We start from the raw sequence: 25614 nt of genomic DNA on the forward strand, positions 1-25614 counted from the left end.
AATCTTCGTTGATAATATTATTAGTGTTGTGATGACTATTCAAAAATGTCACAATTAATATTTATGTCTATATAACGTTAAGATACATTAAACCTTAATCTATTATACATCTCGCTTTCATACAAGCTCGGCATCATAATGAATAATATATTGTATTTCAGTCTTTGGTAAATCTCATCCTTTTGATATTTACAGGATATGAAAATATTTCTTGCTTACTGATGGATCGGGCTACAAACCAATGGAAGTTCGCAGATTCAAAACCTTTGTATTTTTAATTCATTTTTTTATGACACCGCCATTCCTGGAAGATGCAAGTGGAGTTATGATTTCCCTGTATTGAATTCAGATTCTACTTTGTTGAATTCAGTTCGAATATTGTTAGATTCAGCCATCAAATGGAATTGCTTTTATTAACATTGTTATCGTATGGACTGGAAAATAGTTACAGAAAGTCGTAACATCTGTCCAAAATGGATGCTCCATTTTGTTGTCAGTGTTTTGGAGAATCCTTCTGCGACTGAAAGGATGTGGATCCTCCAGACAAAATCCTTTATACTTTCGCATCCTTTCGTATCCTCAATCTTTCTCCCTCCACGTAGGCTGAGGAAACCATTCATCTCGGAAGCTTCAACCCTTTTCTCTTGGTTTCCCATTGAATATAATGGATGACTTTCGTAAAAAAAAAAATGGATGGTTTTTTTTTAAGGGCAAAGACGATCTCAAATGAGCTCCGTGTAGTGATTATACAGCTCGACGCTAATTAATTGTTTTATTTAATTATTTTTTATTATTTTTTTTGTGAATGGGGTGCAATGTGTAGTTGACTCGGGGTAATAACCGTTCTGAAGAGGATTATATATATGAAATCTCTCTCTCTCTCTCTCTCTCAAAATGACCTCCTTAAGAAAGTAGCTAACAGACGATGTTGGATACGATTATTCCTCTCTTAGAAGTGTATCCGGGTACACAGAAATTGAAAATTATATACCTCGACCAGAGATACATAAAAAAAAATACCGCTCTAAGATTATGAAAGTAACAATGTTGTTCGTTTCCCTGTGATATTTCGCTCCAAATTCACCAAGTTATATATATATATATATATATATATATATATATATATATATATATAATATATATATATATATACTATATATATATATATATATATATATATATATATATCGAACTACAAATGTCCTTTAATATCTAATTCGCTCTACCTCGGAAATTAATATATTTTCATATATGTTTAACCGAGGGGGAATTTATTCAGCGATAATAGAATTGGCGTTCGACAGACGCGAACCACCGACCTCTTACAATTCCAGGACTGGCAGTGAAGCCCCAAAACCACCACGCCACAGCAATAATAGAATTGGCGATCGACAATATTATTGCGGTGGCGTGGTGGTTTTGGGGCTTCACTGCCAGTCCTGGAATTGTAGAGGTCGGTGGTTCGCGTCTGTCGAACGCCAATTCTATTATCGCTGAATAAATTCCCCCTCGGTTAAACATATATGAAAATATATTAATTCCGAGGTAGAGCGAATTAGATATTAAAGGACATTTGTAGTTCGATATATATATATGAATCACGGTAATGTGATAGACTTATATATATATACACACACACACACACACACACACATATATATATATATATATATATATATATAATATTATATATATATATATATATATATATATATATATTTTTACCTGCGAAATTCCACTCCATTTTCCTTAATCGTGATGGGCACATGATCAAAGGAAGCTCTCTCTGCCTTCTGGAATAGTTTTATTACCATTTGAAGAGGCTTCCAGTTACTCTCTCTCTCTCTCTCTCTCTCTCTCTCTCTCTCTCTCTGAAAAGATTAGCGGGAGCTTTCATCGCTCTTATTTTGGTTCTAAATTCGTCATATGTTCGTCTAAAGACGCCATTTCAGGCGTTAATTTATTCAAATTTGCGGGATTTATTCTTCTCTGAAGATAATTGGGAATTTAGCTCTGATATCAGTGTGATGATTTGTAATGTTTGCAATGGTGGTAAGATATAAAAGCATTCGTCGGAATTCGTATTGAATATCTGGAAAACGTTAATCTTTAATAAGAAAAAATTTCCAGACGACTACGCTTCCAGAATTCATGGCAGACAGATATAGTACCCCATTTCCAGCATTATTTACTTGGCAAGAAACATCGAGTGCATCGCCATCACATATAATCCCAAAGTCATTATTCGCAAAGACAACCTTCAAGAAAGACCTTCAGAAAGACCTCATTTCCAGTATTATTTATCTACAAGGCGAGAAACGTCGAGTGCATATAATTCCGGTCATTATTCGCAAAGACAACCTTCGAGAGGTGGCAGCACGTGCTCTTGCCTCAACAAACAACGCAGGAGGTTCGAACTTCGAAAAACAACGTATCGTTCCCGCAGTGGCCTTTGCGGTAATCACCGGGAATGACGCAAGCCATTCGCTCTGCAGACGGTCTCCCGCAAGGCGGGTAATTAAACGACAGCTTCAAAGAGAGAGTTTCCTCATTCAAGTAGACTTTCGTGCGTTTCCCGGGGGTATTCGGAGTCAAAGAAGGTATACAGGATTCATGGCCGCATTGCTATAGGTCTTTTGGGCGAGAGTTGTTTGTTTAGGACCCTGGGAAAAGAACGGGAAGATGGGCATTTCACAAATGAGGAGAGAGAGAGAGAGATTCGTTGCGACGTGTTAGACATAGGATATTTACACGTTATCAGGCCCACCTTGGCGACATTTGCGTTAATATCTGACTATCTTTTTCACACGATCTTGCTAACAAAAAACAATAATAATGATGAAAATAAATATATAAAAAAAAATAAAATATAAAAAAATTTCGCATAATCTTGCTAACACAAAGTAAATAAATAAATAAAGTAAATAAAAAAAATAAACTAATAAATAACTAAATGAATAAATAAAAATAGAAAATAAAAAAAATTCACATAATCCTTGCTAACACAAAAAATAAATAGATAAATAAATAATATAAAAATAAAAAAAGGAAAAAATTGAAAAAATTAAAAAAAAAAAAAAAAAAAAAAAAAGAAAAAACAAAAGATCGAAAACCCAAGCAAGAGACAAGAACACTATATGCATACCATGACTAAAAACTTAAGTTCCTAGTTTTTCCCATAATCTTGCTAAAAAAATTAAAAAGAAAACCAACAAATAAAAACAAAAATCGAAAAACAAAGCAGGAGAAAAGCAAACCAATAGCATACCCTGTCTAAAAGTTTCGTTCCTAATTTTTCCTATAATCTTGGTAACAAAATAAAAAAACAAAACAAAACAAAGCAAGAGACAAGCCAACTAAAAACATACCCCGTCTAGAAACTTGAGATCCTAACCGGGTAAAAACTCTACTCCATTTTGTTATTATAGTTTTCAACATTTCATTTCAGTTCACATTCTGAGACTTGGACATCACGCCCCTTGAAGTACTCGAGATATGACACTTTGGTGTCTTTCATGGAAAAATAGAGACTATTGGAAAAATTGAAAAGTGGTGACAAGGAGAGAAAGTCGAAATTATATGTCACGCAGGAAAGTTTGAGAGTGACAGTTTACAGTATTGTATACTGGAATACTGGGAGATGTTCATCTCTTAGCACTTGAGGGGAATAAGTGTAAAAGATGATGACAGAACATAGGAAGTAAGGGAGATAGCAGATTGTATTAAGAATGAGGAGAGAAGAGGACAGTTTGAAGTATGAACGGTCCATTGAGGCAGTGCGTCTTTTTAAATGTCTGTGTATATATTTGTTTTATAAAGAATTCTCTTGTTCAGGATGACATGTCTATATGTTTACCTCTGGTATACGATTCCACATAACTAAACGGTTCTAAAATCCGTTGGTTTGTGAACACCAACGCCATCTATACCTTTAAAGAATTGACATCAACATGTCATCACTATTCTTAACTTAAGTCCGTTATTTTACGTCATCTGGGAGTATATTATATGTCGAGTGTTAGAACTTCCATCACTGCAGTACTACTACTTTTCCCCCAGTGCTCAGTTCAGGGCAAACAGAAGGCCTTCCACATTTTTGTAATCCTATGATTGAGTCTTCCGCGGTTTGTTTATGTTTCGGTAAAGAGGTTTTCTATCCGCGAAGGACGGATGGTGTTTGAGGACCTCGGAATGGCAAATATGAGACGCTGGGCTGAGGGGAAGACTACTTGAATTGTCCCCCCCTCTGTTTTGAGAGAGAGAGAGAGAGAGTGTCAAATCCAAAGACATTAATTCTATAGAAATAAAACTGTGTAAATATATTTACAGGAAGAAGCTAAAAATTGAGTAGAGAGAGAGTCAAATCTCAAGACAGTAACTTTACAGAAATAAAAATATGTAATTATAAATACTGGAAGGAGCTGCAACTTGGAGAGAGAGAGAGAGAGAGGGAGAAAGAGAGAGAGAGAGAGAATTATTCCTTGTAGTTATTTTTTTTATTCTACAGTCAATTATCGCTATTTGCATGGCCCACCTTTAGTGATACGTTCGAAAAAATAAGCATAGCTTCTTACGTAATCCAGCTTAGAGAGAGAGAATCTTGGTCGTATTTCGTCTCACTTAGGTTATGAGCTTGAACCTGGAATGGAATATATATATATAGATATATATATATATATATATATATATATATAGATATATATATATATATATATATATATAATCTATATATATATATATCTATATATATATATATATATATATATATATATATATATATATATATCTCTCTCTCTCACTCTCTCTCTCTCTCTCTCTCTCTCGTCTCTCTCTGCTCTCTCTCTCTCTCTATATATATATATATATATATATATATATATATATATATATATATATATATATATATATATATATATCTATATATATATATATATATATATATATATATATTTCTATATATATATATATATATATATATATATATATATATATATATTTCTATATATATATATATATATATATAGATATATATATATATATATATAATATATATATACATATATCTATATATATATATATATATATCTATATATATATAGATATATATATATCTATATATATATATATATATATATATTATATATAGAAATATATATATCTATATATATATATATATATATATATATATATATATATATATATATATATATATATATATATATATATATATATATATATATATATATATATATATATACTAGATATATGTATATATATATATATATATATATATATATATATATATATATATATATATATATATATATATATATATATATATATATATATATATATATATATATATATATGTATATATATATGTGTGTGTGTGTGTGTCTGTGTGTGTGTGTATCAGATAAATATATATATGGATTCATTCCAGTATAAACCATTCTTCTTCAATATTCGACTTGATAAACATAGACTTTCTTGCTTAACTTTTATTAATTATGCAGCAATTCCTATTGGATCTACGTTTTTGCATAACCGTCATATTGTCCGCTTTTGTTTGGAGAAATTTAATATTATTTTGCGACGTTTTCGCTGTAACAATTCCAATTGGAGCTGAGGAATGAATGACCCTAATTCACTATTCCTGACTAATTCCCGTCTCCCTTTTGAAGAGTATAAAGGGACTGCCTTTTGTACGGATCTGAACACGTCAAGTTGTTGTTGAGCAGCATTGGGTTAAGGTTTGTACATAGATGGGTGACCGCCTTGGAAAGCCGTATGCATACTTTGTGGATGACCTGTGGTACCCACTATCTTTATCATGCCGTCTATGACTTTTTTTGCTGTGAGATTATCTTATGAACTGTCTGATACCCACTCAAGCGATCAATATATATCAGGAAATAGTCGACCTTTGCAATAGAATAGGTCAGCTATAACCTTTCAAGAGGTCCATTGGTAATGGTTTTGATTCCATGGTAGCTTTTGTTAAGAACGCCTGCTGGTAAATATTTCTTTAACTTTATAACTACTAAAACATACGTCAGGTTTCCAAATGGTTTTCAGTATAACAGTATAACGAACCTGTTGCAATGAAAGAAAGGCTTTGCACTGTATTATAACCAGTTGTACTGTCTGTGTCCAAAATATCCTGTGACAATGCGAACCGTTAATTTTTTTAAGCATGTATGGGACCACTGGAATAAGTGACAGGTTAAAGTGAATAGTCATCGAACCACAATTAAATCGCAATTAACTTTCATTGCTCACATTTATTTCGACGTGAAATCTCGCCGATTTTGATCGACAAATGAATTTATCAATTGATTTTCAGTGCGCCGGCATTATATTCGGAAACTAATTGGAAATCATTAGCTCGGACTTTTATGGCAACGCCAGATAATTGATGTTACTAGATAATATAATTATTTGATCATAGTACCTAACGATTTCACGCCAGAGATATAAATAGCAATATTGTTTGAGATCTGTTTGCTTGTTCGTAGCTGTCACAAAACTGAACATTGTTTAAGGAAAAAAATTCGTTTCCCCGTCTCGTTTTCACTCTGGAAGGAAATCAGTAGGAGAAGAGCTCTTGTTATGCCCACGGTCCACACCGTGGCTATTCCTAGAGGGGTCTTCGGTGGAGAATTGGCGTGAGGGTCGAAGTCGAAGTCACTGCCGGAAGTCGAACACTCAAGCCGAGATAACCGTCAGCAAATGGAAATCTAGACTGGGAGCGTCGGCAGCAATGTTCAAAGTTCCGTTCTTGATGGATTTTCTCAGCTTTTTTTGTATTATAGAAAATGGTCCGATGCAGTTGAATGGGGTTTGGTCGCTTCAGTTGGTATATCTCTTCGGATATAAGAAAATAGCCATTATAAGGTGATGCTCATCAATTGTATTGTCTACTGCTTTATATGGTCCGGAATTGCATTGTCTACTGCTTTATATGGTCTTCGTCGCGGTAGCTACCTAAAGCATGTTAGAATATAACAATTCTCAGAAGCTTTTTTTGGCCAGTTTTTATTATTTACTGACCTAATTTAAAGTGCAGGTGTAGGCTACAAAGTTATATGATTTACGAGGTGCTAAAGTTTCTCTTTGCCCAATTGAATCTTACGTGGCCCTATTAATGAAATAAAACGTGGTTTGTTAAAAATAAATTTATCTTTCCCATAAAAATAATTGCCAAATGTCTACTATCTAATTAATATATTTAGCAAGTAAATTTGCCTTTCTTTACTTTCTTCGAACATGCTGATTTTTATTTTCGGTATGTTGGCGGTAAATTGTGCATTTTAATGAATGTATTTTAAATGTATTTTCATGGGTATACTGATGCGTTTATAGTGAAATATTAGTATTGACAAAAGGGATTTTTTTTGCAGTATGCGATGTCTATACTGCTTTACCTTCGTTCTAATAATACTATATAAACAAAAAAAAAAAGTAGCGTATTAGTAAAGTTTTTATTAACCAGTATTCGTTCTGAAATGAACCAAAACTGAATTAATGTGGCCTAGAAATTTAGAAAAATTTTTGTCAACGTAACAAATTTGATTCTTGAAAAATTATTGGAACGGTTGGAGCTTCCATTTCCAAGTTCCAAGTTCCAGACTTCCAGTACCAGTTGCCAGGAAGTGTGGACCTGTGGGGGTCACGTGGCCAATTCTCAGTCTCTCTAGTTCTTCCCTAAGTGAAATTTGTGCCTGAATTTATTCGTCCAGATGAAGTTCATTGAATATGATTTTAAGGAGCAAGGAATGCTTTACAGGTATGGTTCTTCATTATTTTTAAGGTGAAATTAATGTTTTTGTTTGTAAATCTAGACCTAAATGTTGTGTAGCCTGACTAGCCTACTGGCTAAGCTTAGGTAAGGCAGAAGGGTATTAGTTTGCCTTTAAGTTGACAATAGGGTACCTAACCAAGTTTTAAATAGTATTGTGTAGGCCTAGGTCATAATTTTGTGTTCATGTGAGGCCTACGAGGTAATAAAAGGTAATTCATAATTCAGTCCTGGTGACAATGGGTAAATGACCGAGTTGCGACATAACGGCCACCTCTCCCAGAACGTAGCCACCTTCCCGAAAAAGAACGTTTGAATTCACTGGTATGAGCATCAGTCAAGAGTTGTGGCCCATCCAAGCAACGCAACGTGACCTCTATACTCCTCTGGAAGTAAGTTTTTTCTCATAGATTATGAAATAATGGCATAATTCAAGTGCTCTTTTGGGAAGTGGCCGCTATTGGTTAGGTTAGACTATGCTAGATGGTGGGACCATCATAATGTGTTTGTTCTTGCCGAGCAAATTTTGCCTGTTATTATCATGGCAAGCAGGGAAAGTCCTACATTAGGCTAAATTAAATTATTTGCATGCCATGAACACTACATCATTTGTGCTTAGAGTATTGTGAAATAAGTTCATTATCTCCACCCATTTCCAGTACCGTGTGATGCAAAGGGCGTCCGTGACTGATGTTTTCTGTCTTTACATAAAATTCCAATCTACCTACCTTTGGCTAAGTTATACATTCCAGATTTTTTATATTCGTTTTATGGGGATCATAATCAAGATTAGCGAACCCACAGTATTTCAAGAAAAAATTATAGGCACCACTTTGATTTATATATATTTATAATATATATGTGTATGTATGCAAATGAGATTTTAAGTGTGTATAGGTTCATTTATATAAATCAGATTGGCATCTGCCATTATGACTTTTCTCTTATTTGAATTCCCTTCCATTTATATCAAATTGCCTTGAACGTTTTAGTAGAATAACAGTTGTGAAGTGTAATTTAATTAATATAATTATTTATTTAATGTAATTATCATTCCCAATGTTGGCTGAGAATGCCTTGCTATAACGATGATGTATAATGTGTTTTTTCTGTACAAACACTTGCTTCACATTCATGTCAGTTATGTAATTTATGCGGCTGACATTTTAAGTGTTCTAACATTATTTTTATCATTGTATTTTCTTCCAGGAGTTGGAGATTGCAATTTTAAAGCAGAAGGTGAGGTATTAAGACAGATTTGTGCTTCCCCCAGACTACTTCATTACCGAAAGACATCATAAAAGAAAATTTAGGTAGGTAATGAATGTCTGGTTTAATTGTTTACTGATCTAGAAGCAGGTAAAAAAAGTGGCTTAGGAAACTGATCAAGAGTTAGGTAATACAGGAGCTTAGGAACCATGAAAAGTGTACCTTAGTTTTCAGAATTTCGAAATGTGATGTAGAATGTTGGTGCTTTCTACCCTGTTAAGCTCTTTCTGTGAGGAAGCTTTTTAGTTTATTCTTGTACTACTTGCTTGTTAAGTGCCTGTACAATTGCAAACTTCAGTCATGTTTTCTTTGGATTTTCTCATTACCTGCACTTGGGTTATACTTTTCAATGGATTTTTTCATCACCTGCACTTGTTGGAGTATACTTTTCAATGGATTTTTTTCATTACCTTTTCTTGTTGGAGCAGGAGGTATGCAATTACTGACAAATTTGACTTTTCTTCAAATGTCTTTTCCATATATGAATCATAAGTTCCATAAGAAATAACTGTTTTCATTTGTGGCCAAGTTCAAGTTTTTTTCATGCTTTGTTTTTGCAGAGCTGGGACTATATTGTGCTTTGTGAAATACCTTATTGTTCTTTGCATTTTTGCATTTCAAAGTATTTGGCCCCTCATGCCCCTTCAGGCAATTTGCACCCTTGCCTTCTTGCGTTGCTATGATTGTTGAATAAATCCTTTGCTCTACAAATGTAAAGGTTTCTTCTTTTTGATACACATTTTCTTTTTCCTTGGTCATACAGTATCAGATATATTGTACAAACCTAAGGTTTGTATGTCTCATATTGTACATTGTATTTTATAGGGGTGCCTTCTTTGCTGTTAGTGCTGTACTAGGTTAGCTAGCTAGCTACATTTCTTTTTTCCCGTACTAAGTAGAATGCTGCTGCACCTATACATGCATACATGACTAGGGTTCAAAATTGAAATCCTCATAATGCTTCTTCAGTAGTTGTTTGCCTTGTTGATGAGCAGGATGTGACTGGAACTTTGTATATACATAGCTTTCTGCCTCTAAGGGGGGATGCATTCAGTTTTTACCTAGGGTCTAATAAAAGCATGAGTATGGCTTAAAATTTTATGTAGGATATAGGTTACCATACAAACAATGAATGACAGCATTATCCATGGTAGAAATTTTAGGGCCTTCCAGACTTGTGTGCTTTTTACTGTATGAAAAATTGCAATTAGTGTAAATTTTCCATTTAAGACTACTGCTCGTTTAAAAAATTAGAATTTAAAATATTATTCAGCTGTATATTGTAAATTTTTGTTCTATATTCCAGCGAACACTTGGTAATGGAAGACCACCACAGCCTCTAGAGGCTGGAGGACCTGGAATTAAGCAGGGAAACCACAGCCTCGAAGCTGGTGGAATAAATTGCAAGAGGACTTCAGTTTGAACGTTTACTATATATTGAAGCCAGTAAGTGATCCAGGGGCTCTGAATTTATAGTTTTGCTTGTGGTATCAGAACTGTGGCTTAATAAACATTAGTAGCAGTATTCTGGATATTGTCAGTTGTATATTGTGAATTTTTGTCTTATATTCCAGATAATACTGAGAAATCCAAGACGACTACAACCTTAAGCCTGGAGAATGTTATTCTGGTGGTTAATGTAAGACCACCACGGACTTGGTCCTGGAATTAAGCAAGAAAATCACAGCCTCGAAGCTAAAATTCACAGTCTCGAAGTTACAGCAGTTCATTGCAAGAGGACTTCGGTTTTGTACCCGGAATTAAGCAAAAAAATCACAGCCTCGAAGGTGGTGGAATAAATTGCAAGAGGACTTAGTTTCAACGTTTACTATTAAATAATACATTGAAGTCGGTAATCCAGGGTCTCTCTGAGTTAATCTACTCGTCTGGACCAAAGAAATATATATTCAATACAATTGATTTTTAATTTTTTTTTTTTGTCGGGTTAAGAATTTGGTTGTTGTGGTGATACTTCACCGAATAACACTTAATAAAACTGAAAATATTAACTAAAAAGTAGTAGTAATCTGGAAATTTTAATGTCCTTTTCTGTTAAGGCCCTTCAACACGGTCGAGCTGTGCTCGACGAACTCTGTTCGATGTGACGGCAGAAGTGGAGAAACACTGGTTAAGGTTCTGACTTTTCCCGTTTCTGATGTCACATCAAACAAAGTTCATTGGGCAAAGTTCGATCATGTGTGGACGGGGCTTTACTTGTATAGATCCTCAACAAACAAATTTTGCATGTATATATAAATTCTTGGACATTTTGACAGTACTAATCACCAGCAGCTTTATAGATTCTTCCCTCCCTCTACTGCGACCAACTCTTGGGTTTTCGCTTATTTGCTTCATTTTTCCAGAATAAACTATTGGTTTTTTACTTCTCTACTTCATTTCTTCCGAAATAACTAATACAATAGTGCCATCAAGTGTGCCTGACAGAGGTTACTGGACTGGTTACTGCTGTTGTCCTTCCGAGGTGCACCCATTAGCCTTTTCCTTAACCTCCCTTTTTCCATCTTGGTGTGCTACGCAGATGCTTCATACCGGATGTGTCAACCCACGGTCAGGACCCTAAAATGTGATAAATGCCTTTTAGTATTCTCTTAATAATATTCAGTGGTATCTCATGAATTTTCACTATCTGGAACTGAATATATTCACAGTGGTATCTCATAAATTGTCATATTTGGAACTAGATCATTTGAAGTACATTAACTGTTCTTAGAAAGCATTCCTTTTTGTATGATATATGAATATGGATTGTTGAAGGGAATTAATTTCTTAATCGTGCCAAACATTTAATAAAAAAAGTTACCTAAAAAAAATTGAGTCGCCTGAGTAGAACTGTACACTACACCTTCGTTCGCTTGGTCCAAAATTCATAGAGACGTGAATTTTCTTCCATAACCCCATTATTTACGGTTTCTCTCTCCACATGGCAGGGAAAACCTGTAAATATATATAACCTTGAGAACGTTGCCTTGCACAGGAAACATGATTAGAAATCCTTGGAAGCAAAGCAAACAAAATCACAGTCTACACTTTGCTACTTAGAATTTTACTACATTTTGCAGTTACTTTACAGGAGAGAAGTTAACCTTGGCGAAAGAGATACATTTGTTTTAACAAGATAAGCGCCTCAGTGGCGTGATCAGTATGGTCTTGGCCTGCCACCTCGGTGGCTGGCCGCGAGTTCGATTCCCGGACCTTCCACTGAGGGGTTAGAGATGTGTATTTCTGGTGATAGAAGTTCACTCTCGACGTGGTTCGGAAGTCGCGTAAAGCCGTGGGTTCCGTTGCTGAATAACCATACTGATTCAATGCAACGTAAAAAAAAAAAAAAAAAAAAAAAACATACAAACAAACAAGATAGTCTTCTATACATAAATTGTACACAATTGTGTTACATAAATCATAACTGTCTATAACCAGTCTGCGTGAGTGTGAATGACTGTTGACAACATTCACATAAGTTCAAGAGAATATCAAATCTGTCATGGGATTAAGAAAACGTTTCTAGAATTGGAAGAAGAGCAAAATCAAGGATACGCAGACATTAATATGTGAGATAACTTTTAGAAGTAAAAATCTCAAGCATATCACTTTTATTAAAGTTGATATCTTAGTGCCTAAAGTTGACTCTCTCCCAAAACCAGATGACGGGTGAAAGAAGAGACCGAAATTGCTCGTAATGCGATCACGGTTTTAATTAACGACGAACCCATAAATGCAAAGGCAGGAAGTTTTGGGGACCTTCCGGAAAGATAGGTCGGGTACTGGAAAGTTCCCCATTCGGTGAAAGGACCCTCCGTGGGGGGGAGAGGTGGAGGAGACTAGTTCCAGAAAGCCAACTGAGTTTATAGAGGTCGCACGGAAAAACATGTAAAAGGAAAAGAAAATGCAAGCGAGTGCATATATGGGACTACTGGAAAAGGATTATCTCTCTCTCTCTCTCAGAATTAGATAGAACAGAGGTTTTTGTCCCGCACGTAGTGAACATTTGAGATAATTAATGCAACACCTAAAGAACCGTATAAATATATAAATATTGAAGATGAGCTTCAATGGGAATACATAAATAATTGGTTTCTGGCTACCATTGCACAGTAACTGTTGGCAATTCATGTCAAGTATGAACGATCTTAGTAGTTACACGAGGATGGCGGTTAATAAATTAGATCGAATACTGGATATATAGAGGACATATTTTGGTAAGGATAACCAAGAAACAACCTCCTTCTATAGATGTTAATATAATATCGAAAGATGTCGATGTTCTCGAAGGTCTCCAGCTGACCTGACAAAGTCAGAACATTAGAGGGGAAGATATAATATTGTCCAGTAGAATATGAGAGAGAGAGAGAACGGAGCAAACGCTTTCACGCTAGACAACACAAGGAACGGCGGTGTGGAGGGGAGGGGTCGTACAATAACTTCAGGTCGTAAACCCATAGTTTAGAGCATGAGGGAAGGAACAAACATAGTTTGGAGCATGAAGGAAAGGAACGAACCAAGCCCTCGAACCGGCCAAATCCAGCAAGTATAGTACCGATCTATTTATTAACAGTGCGTTTTGAATTGTAATAAACCCATGTCGAGAACCTTTGGTGGAACATGGAACTACTACAAATTTACCATTCTAATTCTCACTGCAACTGTGATATATATATATATATATATAGTATATAATATATATATACACACACACCACACATACACACCACACACACACACACACACATATATTAATATATATATATATATATATATATATATATATATAAGGAGCTCATAAAAACGCGAAATATAGAAAGTACTATATTTCAGAGAACTGCTGTCTCTCTCCTCAGTAGGTAATGAATGAGAAAGTTAAAAAAAGGCGATATTATACCGGTATATATATACTATACACACACACACACACACACACACACACACACACACACACACACACTATATATATATATATATATATATATATATATATATATATATATATATATATATATATAGCCACATGTAAGATGAAAAATCAAAGACCAGGTACCAAACGCTTTCGTGTATTGCGCACACTTCGGGGTACAAAATAAAATAAATAAATAGGAACATAAAACACGAAAATTTCACAGAACAAAGATCAAAGCCATTAACAAGCAAATTATCGTTACAAATTGTCACTACCAAACACGTAAGAATACTTTAAAAGTGCTTAAGAACTGAAACTGCGGTTAGTATAACAGGCTATAGCTAAAAGGTGGGGAATACAATGTCACCTTTTAGCAACAGCCTGATATACTAACTGCAGTTTCAGTTCTTAAGCACTTTTAAAGTATTCTTACAAGTTTGGTAGTGACAATTTGTAACGATAATTTGCTTGTTAATGGCTTTGATGTTTGTTCTGTGAAATTTTCTTGTTTTATGTTTCTATTTATTTATTTTACTTTGTACCCCGAAGAAGTGTACGCAACACACGAAAACGCTTAGTACCTGGTCTTTGATTTTTCACCTTTCATGTGGCTATTTACGTATAATATATACATATATATATATATATATATATATATACTATATATATGCATGTATACAATCATGTTTATGAGACATTATTACGCAAGCATGGGCAACAACAACAACGCATGCAACTGACGTTAAAAAGAAACAAAAGAATATTTTGGAGAAAAAACAATCAAATGCCAGGGTGAATCCCAACACGAGGCCATAAAGGCAAATAACAATAAAGACATAAGCTTTGAAGTGTACCGGTCTTAGGAAGGTCGAGGGGGGAGAGAGAGAAAGAGAGAAAGGTCTCATGTTAGCAGAAAAAAGAATTCGATGTGATTCCACAGTCACTGTAAAGAGAGAGAGAGAGAGAGAGAGAGCATCTGGAACAGCCACCGATACCTCAAAAGTGTGTAAATATAAATATACAAAAACTCAAACTACAAACATTTAGTAAGGAACCAGTCAATCGTTATAAATAGGCCTTTTACAACCAATATTTGATAAATACTATTCAGTAAATGGAACTCACGAAACGTAATGTTTGTAGTAATTCCTCTAAGCAAAAATTGTTTTGTTTCCGTTTTCCAAATTATTTTTCTAAAAGAAAAAAAAAATCAGCCATTATTCTGAAAGGAATTTTCTCTATTCTTTCAATGTATTATCGAGCTCCTGGCAATTCTTGCTTCTGTAATCATGTGTCATAAAAAAAATGATTACTTCCCCCTTCCCCCTACCCCTCAAAATAGACAATTCAGCAATTATTCTGAAAGCACAATACAATTAAAACTAATTTCACATTATTTCATAACCGATAGCCTAACCTATTTCATTTTCGGCAATTAATTTCGCGATGGCGCTCGCTACCGTTAAACAAATCCATGAAACTCTGCACCAACAGTGATTTTAAAACAACTCTTCAAGTTTTCCTGGAAATCCAGGTCACACGAGACCTTAATGAGTCATCGTCCTACTTCAGAAAGCAGTCCAAGTAGAGAGAGAGAAAGAGAGCAAAGCTGATACTGCATAATGCAACAGATCTCTCTCTCTCTCTCTCTCTCTCTCTCTCTCTCTCTCTCTCTCTCTATACTTAAGCAATCTTTACCTCTCTCGCTGCTGCTATTTCATAAAATTTGTCAGTAGAGAGAGAGAGAGAGAGAGAGAGAGAGAGAGAATCTGTTGCATTATGCAGTATCAGCTTTGCTCTCTCTCTCTCTCTCTCTCTACTAAAGCAATCTTTTCCTCTCTCTCGCTGCTATTTCATAGAATTTGTCCAGCAAATGAAGCATGGCCTTGGGTAGGCATTCCTCCAGCAGAGGAAAAAAAGGTGAGGAAAAGAGTGAGGGGAAAAATGATGGAGGAGGAGGAGGAAGGGGTTCGGGCTGGAAATTCAAAAGCGGATATCGATGCGCTTTTGTTCACAGAAATATCCGAAGCTCGAATCATAAACCGGAGGAGCTTTGATGGCGAGCAAACTAATAAGGGATCGGGAATTATAGTGCTTTTAAGTCTCTCTCTCTCTCTCTCTCTCTCTCTCTCTCTCTCTCTCTCTCTCTCTCTCTCTCTCTCTCTTTCGCGCACTTCCGATCGTGTATTTTGAAGGTGACTCGATTTGGAAAGGAAAAATATCACAAACGATATCGTTCGTTGAGAGAGAGAGAGTAGAGTTTGCAGAATAAAAAAAAAAGAAATTCAGAAATATTATATTACGAAAGTATCTCAGTCTTAATCACATGAAAAATGTGTGTGTGTGTGAGAGAGAGAGAGAGAGAGAGAGAGAGAGAGAGAGAGAGAGAGAGAGAGAGAGAGAGAGAGAATAATTTTTATTCTGCAGAATAAAAAGAAGAGAGAAATTCAGAAATATTTATATTACGAAAATATCTCATTTTTTTCTTAATCACATGAAATGGAGAGAGAGAGAGAGAGAGAGAGAGAGAGAGAGAGAGAGAGAGAGAGAGAGAGAGAGATTTTTTCTGCAGAATAAAAAGAAAAGAGAAATTCAGAATTATTTTATTACGAAAATATCTCATTCTTAATCACATGAAACAGAGAGAGAGAGAGAGAGAGAGAGAGAGAGAGAGAGAGGAGAGACGAGAGAGAGAGAGAGAGAGAGAGATTATTTTCTGCAGAATAAAAAGAAAAAAGAAATTCAGAATTATTATATTACGAAAATATCTCATTCTTAATCACATGAAACAGAGAGAGAGAGAGAGAGAGAGAGAGAGAGAGAGAGAGAGAGAGAGAGAGAGAGAGAGAGAGAGAGATCATTTTTTTCTGCAGAATAAAAAAGAAAAGAGAAATTCAGAAATATTATATCAAGAAAATATCTCATTCTTAATCACATGAAAATGTGAGAGAGAAATCGTATATACTTAGTAGAGACGAATCATACTAGTTTTTTTTTGAAAATGTATTGGAAAATTAACGTACTGGATTTTGCATTAAGAAATATGTATATTTCAAAATACTACAGAGAACAGATACTAGCTGAGAGAGAGAGAGAGGAGAGAGAGAGAGAGAGAGAGAGAGAGAGAGAGAGAGAGATAAAAGGGTAATGAATCCACTTAATCCGACACGTATATCTGTCTTCCAGAGATGCTCCTAAAGAAATAAGGACAGCTTCCATCTGACGTGAATTATAGGTATGGGATGTCCTGGGACAGAGAAATGATCGAGGCTTTTGTATTTCAAGCTGGACTCCCTTCACGGGGTAAAACTCGCTCCAGGAATTTTTTTATCCAGTCCCTGATGAGGACGTAAGCTGTTAAAGGGCACGGATGAGTGAAATTGGTAGGAGAGAGAGAGAGAGAGAGAGAGAGAGGGGGGGGTGTGGGCAAGGCAGTAAACTGCCAGGAATTAGCATGAAATATATAAAAGCATCAGTCTATCTAAAACTGCAAAAGCAATTTGGAACGGAAGAGTAAGTTCCCATGTAAATACATCAAAGAAAAACACGAATGCATTACACAAAGTAATATATTTTTGATACAGTCTCAGAAATAGTTTAAAACGTGTATCACAATACCCTTGATATGTACGATTTTTTTTCCTAAGACAGGCAATTAAAGGATACGAGACTAACCAGGCCGTGGATGATTTTTAAGGATAAGGACAATTAATCTTCCTCTAAGGATGAGACATGGAGATCTCATCTTCAACATCTCATTCTCATTGCCATTAAAATTGATCCGTCTTGTCCCTTTACTTGAATAGCGCACCTATAGCTTGGTGGTGGGCCTAGCCTCTGACTTTTAAAAAGTACGACTGCAAGGCAGCAGCTGTCCTTTTAGTCACCTTTTACGACACGCAGGCCATACGATGGTAGTATTCTTACACCCCTAACACAGGGTCCCCTTCTTGAAAAAGAAACGTAGGGGTAAAGTAACCAAAAGCTACATTCGGGAATTTCTGAAACATTGCATTCAACATTCAACAAAGCTAATGGAATTGAGACACCTTTGTTGTCGAGTTTATAGCTCCACCCTCATTGCCAGTAAGCTCCCACAAAATGGCGGGATGTGGAGTAGAGCATTGTGTCAATTCTTGGAATAGTCTAATCTGCAGGGCATAAATTAAACGCCAAGACTAAGCATAGATGCTTTCTCCATGATGGATACCCGGGTAATAGTGAGCAGTGACCGACAATTCCACGATAGAGCACCTCCTCTGCCATAGAATTGGTCTTATACACAATTTAAATATGTAATGTACACATATATGTATAATAAATATAGTGCACCATGACGAGAATTACGATACCATAAGAAAACGACAAGATGGCATGTCCAGCCTTACCTCGAGTGGTAAAGGCATTATGAAATATGGTCGAGACAAATAGTTATTAGGCCAAAGGCAGATTATATATATAGGCCAGTGGCGAGAAAGGATACCCCGGACTGGACGACGGCCGGGTATGAAAGTGGCATTCAGTATTTGTAACCAATCGTTGTTTTATATATATAAAAGAAACAATACAATGTTACAAGATGTGTGTCTAATACAGCCAGAGAGAGAGAGAGAGAGAGAGAGGACGCTAAAAGAAACAATGAATGTTTATCAATATCGTCGTCAGTGATTCACCAAAATTCGCATAACAAAAAAAAAAAAAAACCTACTCCTTACAAATACCAGCATCACGTATCCCCCAACACAAGGGCACAGCAAAAAACATATGCGCAGACGCCTACACGAGGACCTAAGACAAGACCATCAACCTCATTTTTCGACCCCAGATGAATTCCCCCACCCCCCCACCACAAGGTTTATGTTCCCAGAGACTAATTTCCAAACGCAAACAATTCAAGGACTTGTCGCACAATTCGCAACGGATCTTTTTGAATCTCTGAAAAGTGAGGAATTTCTCCATTTGCGATTCAAGTCGGGGTTTAATCGAGAGAGGAAGTAAAAGGTTTCGTTATGTGTTCTTGTGTCTGGAAGAAGTCCTCATTTTCCTTTCAGAGAGAGAGAGAGAGAGAGAGAGAGAGAGAGAGAGAGAGAGAGACTTAATTGGAGCATGTTTTCAGTTCCTTTGTCAGACCGTTTTGCTTTGTCCATGATCGTAATAAATGACTGTTTCCGCTTATCTTTTAACTTAATTCTCCATGGACTGGACTTTACAGCAATCTGCAACTTGTTCCATTTAAAGTCTATCTGGTTAACTTGAAATGTGCGGAATTTGTTTCGTATGTTTCCTCTCTTAAAAAAAAATCTTCCCTACTGACCTTCCAGGAAGTTGGGGATTTTTCAGCACTGTCCACCAGCCGTTAGGAAAAGATAACATTTGAGCAGGTAAACGTGATCTTCTTTGAGTGAATCACGAAATGTGTTATCATGGTTTAAAACAGAATTACCCTCTTAAGTGGATAACCAACAGCTGATACTGGAAAGCTCCAAACCGCGGAATAGAAAACTACTTTGGGTTAAATCTGTCGCCATGTCCGTGTGGTCTGAAACTTTTGTCTTATGGCCGGAGATTTTGGACATTGTAGCTGAACATATTTCCAAAAAGTAAACAGGAGAAAAGGGTTCTAATGAACGGCAATGAGTCATTATCGTTCATATCCTCGCCCGAATCAGGGATCGAACGCAGGATCCTCAGTTGCGAGCCCAGTCCGATATCACTGTGCCACGAGGACCGAAGATTAACAAGAAAGACACATTTGATTTCTATTTCAACAGACGGCGCTAAAGAAGTGGGCGTGTGGTGGTTTCTTTAGAATAGCAATGCTAAAAAGTATTTTGGCAAATAGTGCAAAAATGGATTTCATGACATTCACTACGAAATCATGCAATGAATAACGTTAAAAAATGAATACAACGGACTTTTTTTTTTTTATTCTTGATCAAAATCTATCACAGGAAACTGATCTCTTCTGTTTTTGAACCTTAAATGCTCTTTCTGTTGTGACGTTTTTTTTGGATAAATGCAGCAATGAAATCGGGAAACCATAGATTTCTTCGTAGACAGCTGCTGAGAGGAGGAGGAGCGGGAAGGAGGAGGAGGGAGGAGGAAGAGGAGAGGAGGAAGAGGAGGAGGGAGGGAGGAGGAGGGGCGGGGGGAGGAGGAGGAGCAGCAGGAGGAGGAGGGAACGCAATGCAACAGGCTCTCCAAAGAGCTTTATCAGACTTGGCTTCAGACAACTCCGGTGGGAGTGGTCGCCATATCAGCTGGTCTTTAAGGGTACGAGACCATTAAAGAGGAAGGAAGGGGTTGGGGCCGGGGTTGGGGGATGGGGGTAATTGGACCCTTTATAGCAATACCTCACAGATTCCCCACAGGAAAGTCAAAAGGCGAGATAGAGAGAGAGAGAGAGAGATTAATCTCGTTTCCTAATTGGGCTTTGGTGAGACGAGGAAACCAGCATGATGAGAATTATTATTTTTTCTATCTGACGGCAACTGGAGATCCTCAGTTGTCAGAGCAATTAAGGCAACCAGGATCTGGAAGGACCTTAGCCCTCTCTCTCTCTCTCTCTCTCTCTCTCTCTCTCTCTTACATCGACACAGATTGACAGGCATGACTTACCGCTCCATCGGACTACAAAAAAAAAAAAAAAACAAAAAAACAAACAAACAATATAGAAAAAACATCTTGACAATGACACTTCGAATCTCGACAAAAGTCATGCCTGACTGAAAGCGAAACAAACAAACAAACCCTGAAATAACTATCACAACAACTCAAGTTGTCCAAAGCTCCCCACCCCTCCCCCCAGAAAGAAAGGAATTCCATAGCGGGCCGGAATTTGGAATTTACGAGGACAATCACGACGGCCTAACTAACGTCAGTGGGAATGCGCAAAGTTGGAACGGGGGACCGGAATGCACAGAGGGGGAATAGAGACGGGAATCGCGCGAGATCCCTGGAATAATGTGTCATTCCGCTGAGACTCCGGAGATCCACTTTTGAACTTATGAAAAGGAGGCGAGAGGAAGGAACCGTCTTCTCTAATTCCTTCTTTTCTGGGACGTTTGTTGTTTGTTGTTTGGTCGTTTGTTTGTTGATGGTCGATGTCTTGGGATATTGATATCTTGGTATTTTGATGTCTTGATGTCTTGGTATTTTGATGTCCTGATGTCTTGGTATTTTGATGTCCTGATGTCTTGGTGTTTTGATGTCTTGATGTCTTGGTGTTTTGATGTCTTGATGTCATGGTATTTTGATGTCTTGGTACCTTGATATTTTGATGTCTTGATGTCATGGTATTTTGATGTCTTGATGTCTTGGTATTTTGATGTCTTGATGTCTTGGTATTTTGATGTCTTGATGTCTTGGTGTTTTGATGTCTTGATGTCATGGTATTGTGATGTCTTGGTACCTTGGTATTTTGATGTCTTGAAATCTTGATATTTTTATGTCATGATATCTTAATGTCTTGATATCCAAATATCTTGATAAATCAATAACCTGATCTCTTGATGTCTTAATATTTTGATATCTTGCTATTCTGATATCTTAATATTTTGATATCTGAATATATTAATATCTTGATATCTTAATATTTTGATATCTAGATATTTTAATATATTAATATCTAACTATCTTGACATCTTAATATCTTGATATCTTGCTATCTACATACATTGATATCTTGATATATTAATATCTCGATGTCTTAATATTCTGACATCTTGATATCTTGATATATTAATGTCTCGATACCTTAATATTTTGACATCTTGACATCTTGATATTTTTATATCTTGATATCTTGATCAATATCATAATATCTTGAGGCCTAAATATCTTGACATCTTGATATCTTACAAAGATAAGTTGTACTTTCAGTGACCACTGGCTATTTGCTGGATAATATTTATAGTGAGGCAGCCTCACATTTATTATTTTTAAATAATCCCCGGATAAAAGTGACACTTACATACAAACACACACAAAAGTAACACTTACGCACTTTACCGATTTTTTTCCCCGATAAAAGCGCTCGCAATGTTACCGGTAATACACTCGTATCGGGAACTTTTAACTTGATTTTGTATCCGAAATAATCTCCCATAGTGAATGTCCAAAATCTGTGAGCAAAATATTCTCTAGATATCTCTTTCATTTCGTTTTTTTTCATTTAATTTCCTTAGTGTAAACCTTTTCGGTATAGAATGAAAAACGATGAAAACGCATTTATCATAAACGCCATAATTATTCATGCGTAGAAAAATACGTTTTTTCTATCACCTTACTATATCATAAATTCTCTCCCTCATTTCATGTTCAAAGATTTGCAAATATTCCATTTAAAGATGAATGTCGCTTTGCTGTTCCGGCAAACATATATACTATAATAAATTTCTAACATAATAGAAAACTCACGCTTAACATTTTAATTATTTATTTCAGTCTCATATTCCATTTCCAACTTATTTGTTTATTATTATTTTAAAAAATCGGGTTTTTAATGAAAATTATACCAAATATGTTTAAACGAGTACTTTTATCATTATTGACTGTACTATCATAATAAAAGCCTGAGGTTTTATATATATTTTCTCATTACCCCGAAGCCTATGGGATCGAGGTTGGGAAAAATTTATACAAAAAATTTTAATCACGAGAATAGAAAAATAAAAATAACTTCCTGATCTTAGGAAAGTTATTTCTCTTCCGGATAAACTGCTGATTAAACAGTTTACTTAAGATGATATTATCTAGTAGCAGTTCCAGTGAGGTACTTAAAAGATTAGATGTATATTTCATTACAAAACAAAAGGATACTATATTACTAAAATAAGAATCGAAAATGATATTGGGGCAATGAATTGCGTATTTATTTTCCTGCATTGCATTACAAGGCAAAAGGATGTTGCATACTCAAATAAGAATTGAAAATATTTGGGTAATGAATTACATATTTATTTACCTGCACTCACATGAACTCAGCTTAAAGTCGTCCAATGTGAAGGATTTACCTTTTCATCTAATTTTAGTTTTCTATTTTAGATAATTTATTTTCATTTAACGATGTTTTCTTTAACCAAATCAAATCAAAGTTACCCAAGAGTATTTCCTAATGAAAATAGTCGCATTAGAGAGAGAGAGAGAGAGAGAGAGAGAGAGAGAGAGAGAGAGAGAGAGAGAGAGAGAGCAAAATTGCTAGATTGATTAACTGATTCATAGACTTCTGGCATACCTAATGCCAAGAACTGGGGCAACTGAGGTCATTCAGCGCTGAAACGGAAATTGACAGTGAAAAGGTCTGAAAGGGGTAACAGGAGGAAAACCTCAAAGCAGTTGCACTATGAATCCGGTGGACAGTAAGATGGAAGAGGGAGAATATGAATGGAGGTACAGTAAAAAGGAATGCAAAAGGGGCGGGGGGCCAGAAGGACGCTGCAATTGCAAAGAACCTTAAGTCATGCCAACGGGGACAAAATTGCCCAGGGTATGTAAGTTACTATTTTTGCTGTTATGACATTAGGCGAATCTGCTCAACTAGGGTCTAATTAATTAACAGATTCCATTAGGAGTTTACTAATTACCTGTTAAAAACCAGATCCCACAGCATTAATCAAAATAGCTCTTGCTGTGTGTGACTGGCGAACCAGTACGATTATATTGATATATTTCACCAATTTCTTATGCTCTCTTCTTACTTGCATATCACCCACTTAGTTGATTTCGTATGCTATTAAAATGCTATGGTCATCTTAGGCAACTGAGAGAGAGAGAGAGAGAGAGAGAGAGAGAGAGAGAGAGAGAGAGAGAGAGAGAGAACTGAAACATCATAACTTTGCACCCAAGACCAAGTCATCATTCTCGTTCCAGACGGATTTTCAATCTCTGGTTCACCTGCTCGAAGCCCCAACTAGAATAGCCCGTCTACTCTCATTCCCTAATGAAATCAATTTTCTATTTGACGAATATTCATTCGTTTAACAATTTGCATACCATAGATTTAATTAAATTTATCTTCCCCTCCCCTTCCATTTTAAACGAGTGCATTTGCATTTCGGGGAAAGGGTCCTCTGCAATAAATCCATGAATGGGAAACCTTTTTCCCTCCGTGTATATTTTAATTATGAACGTTAAAGGAAAAATGGGAGAATACTTTCAATACTCTTAATTAAGACCAATAAAGGTATGCTTTTGTCCTCAATATAACGATGGTATTGTGTGAGTAATACTTATTTGCATTTCTAATTTGTGGTTCCTCTCACTGTTTGTTTTCAACAGGAAAAAATGAACGGTAATGTATGGCACGCATTGTCAGCCATAATTCCAGTCCTGGAAATGCACGGCTATAACTCCAAGTCTTGGAAATATCAGTCATGGAAATGTCAGCCACAATTCCAGTCCTGGGAATGTCAGTTATAACTCCAGTCCGGGAAATGTCTTCCATAATTCCAGTCCTGGAATTGTCAGCCATAATTCCAAGTCCTGGAAATTTCACCCATAATTCCCGTCCTGGAAATGTCAACCATAATTCCCGTCCTGGAAATGTCACCCATAATTCCAGTCATGGAAATGTCACCCATAATTCCAGTCATGGAAATGTCAACCATAATTCCCGTCATGGAAATGTCACACATAATTCCAGTCATGGAAATGTCAACCATAATTCCCGTCCTGGAAATGTCAACCATAATTCCCGTCCTGGAAATGTCAACCATGATTCCAGTCCTGGAAATGTCAACCATAATTCTAGTCCTGGAAATGTCAGCCATAATTCCAGTCCTGGAAATAACATACCTCATACTAAGCTTATTGGTATTGCAGTGATGAACTTTACGCACCTTTGACAAAAAGGAAAAAGAAAACAATACATGAAAAGAAAATAACACATACACAGTTACACACACACCAACACAGAGATAGTACAGAGCGGATTAAGGCTATTTATAGCAGGCGAAAAAGCTGTGTAATCTGATCTAAGTGTATTCATATTTTTAGTTCCAGGATAAACACACAAAATCCGTCCATGAGACTTCAAAAAAGCACGTAATCTCGGAATTAATCCAGGTTGAGAATTGCTAAGTGCTAGTGCTTTAATCTATCTATCTCTCTCTCTCTCTCTCTCTCTCTCTCTCTAATGGAAAACATATTAGGCATCTTCATTGAAACAGTTTGTCTCAAACGACGAAAAGAAATGTTTTTAAACGATAACTTTCTTCATTCCGGGGTCCGTGAAAGACAAGAAAGAATTCCAGTGGCGAAGGAAACGTCACGAACCCCGTTTTCTTTGATCGAACCGAGGGGAAACTTCATTAAAGCAAAGCTCCTCCAAATTCTTGGGACGAACGATAGCAACATCTTGATGTTATTGTGTTGGAGGATGCTGGAGTACTGGAGTACGAGGGAACGGGAATTGGGGGAGTGAAGTGGCTTCGAGCAAGGCCCCTTGACCAATCAGAATGAATGGACCGTAAAATTCCTTCTCCCCTTCAGGGCAAATGTTACTCCATGAATCTTTCATTTCTCTCCTCCTGGCAAAACAAACGTGAATCGAGGAATTAAAACTGCGGATTGTTTGCGTAGGCCACAGGTTTCTCGTCGTTAGCGATGTTTCCAGACATTTTTACGATTCAAG

At 36.1% G+C, this 25614-nt stretch overlaps 2 long non-coding RNA genes across 2 annotated transcripts in view; one reads left to right on the top strand and one right to left on the bottom strand.

Moving 5' to 3' along the window:
• The first annotated feature begins 7650 nt into the window (after window positions 1–7650).
• On the top strand, window positions 7651–11115 carry LOC135209437 (uncharacterized). Its single transcript, XR_010313356.1, has 4 exons — window positions 7651–7789; window positions 9011–9114; window positions 10377–10516; window positions 10645–11115. It is a non-coding gene; the product is annotated as an uncharacterized LOC135209437 (long non-coding RNA).
• Window positions 11116–11583: 468 nt separating this feature from the next.
• LOC135209438 (uncharacterized) overlaps window positions 11584–25614 on the bottom strand; it is an 80248-nt gene continuing 66217 nt past the window's right edge. The window contains exons 3-4 of the long non-coding RNA XR_010313357.1: window positions 11892–12025; window positions 11584–11647 (exon numbers count right to left, since the gene is read on the bottom strand). This is a non-coding gene — a long non-coding RNA (uncharacterized LOC135209438). The remainder of the gene's footprint in view (window positions 11648–11891; window positions 12026–25614) is intronic.

The sequence above is a fragment of the Macrobrachium nipponense genome, chromosome 38, assembly GCF_015104395.2.
Source record: "Macrobrachium nipponense isolate FS-2020 chromosome 38, ASM1510439v2, whole genome shotgun sequence".
In the NCBI taxonomy this organism is placed as follows: domain Eukaryota; kingdom Metazoa; phylum Arthropoda; class Malacostraca; order Decapoda; family Palaemonidae; genus Macrobrachium; species Macrobrachium nipponense.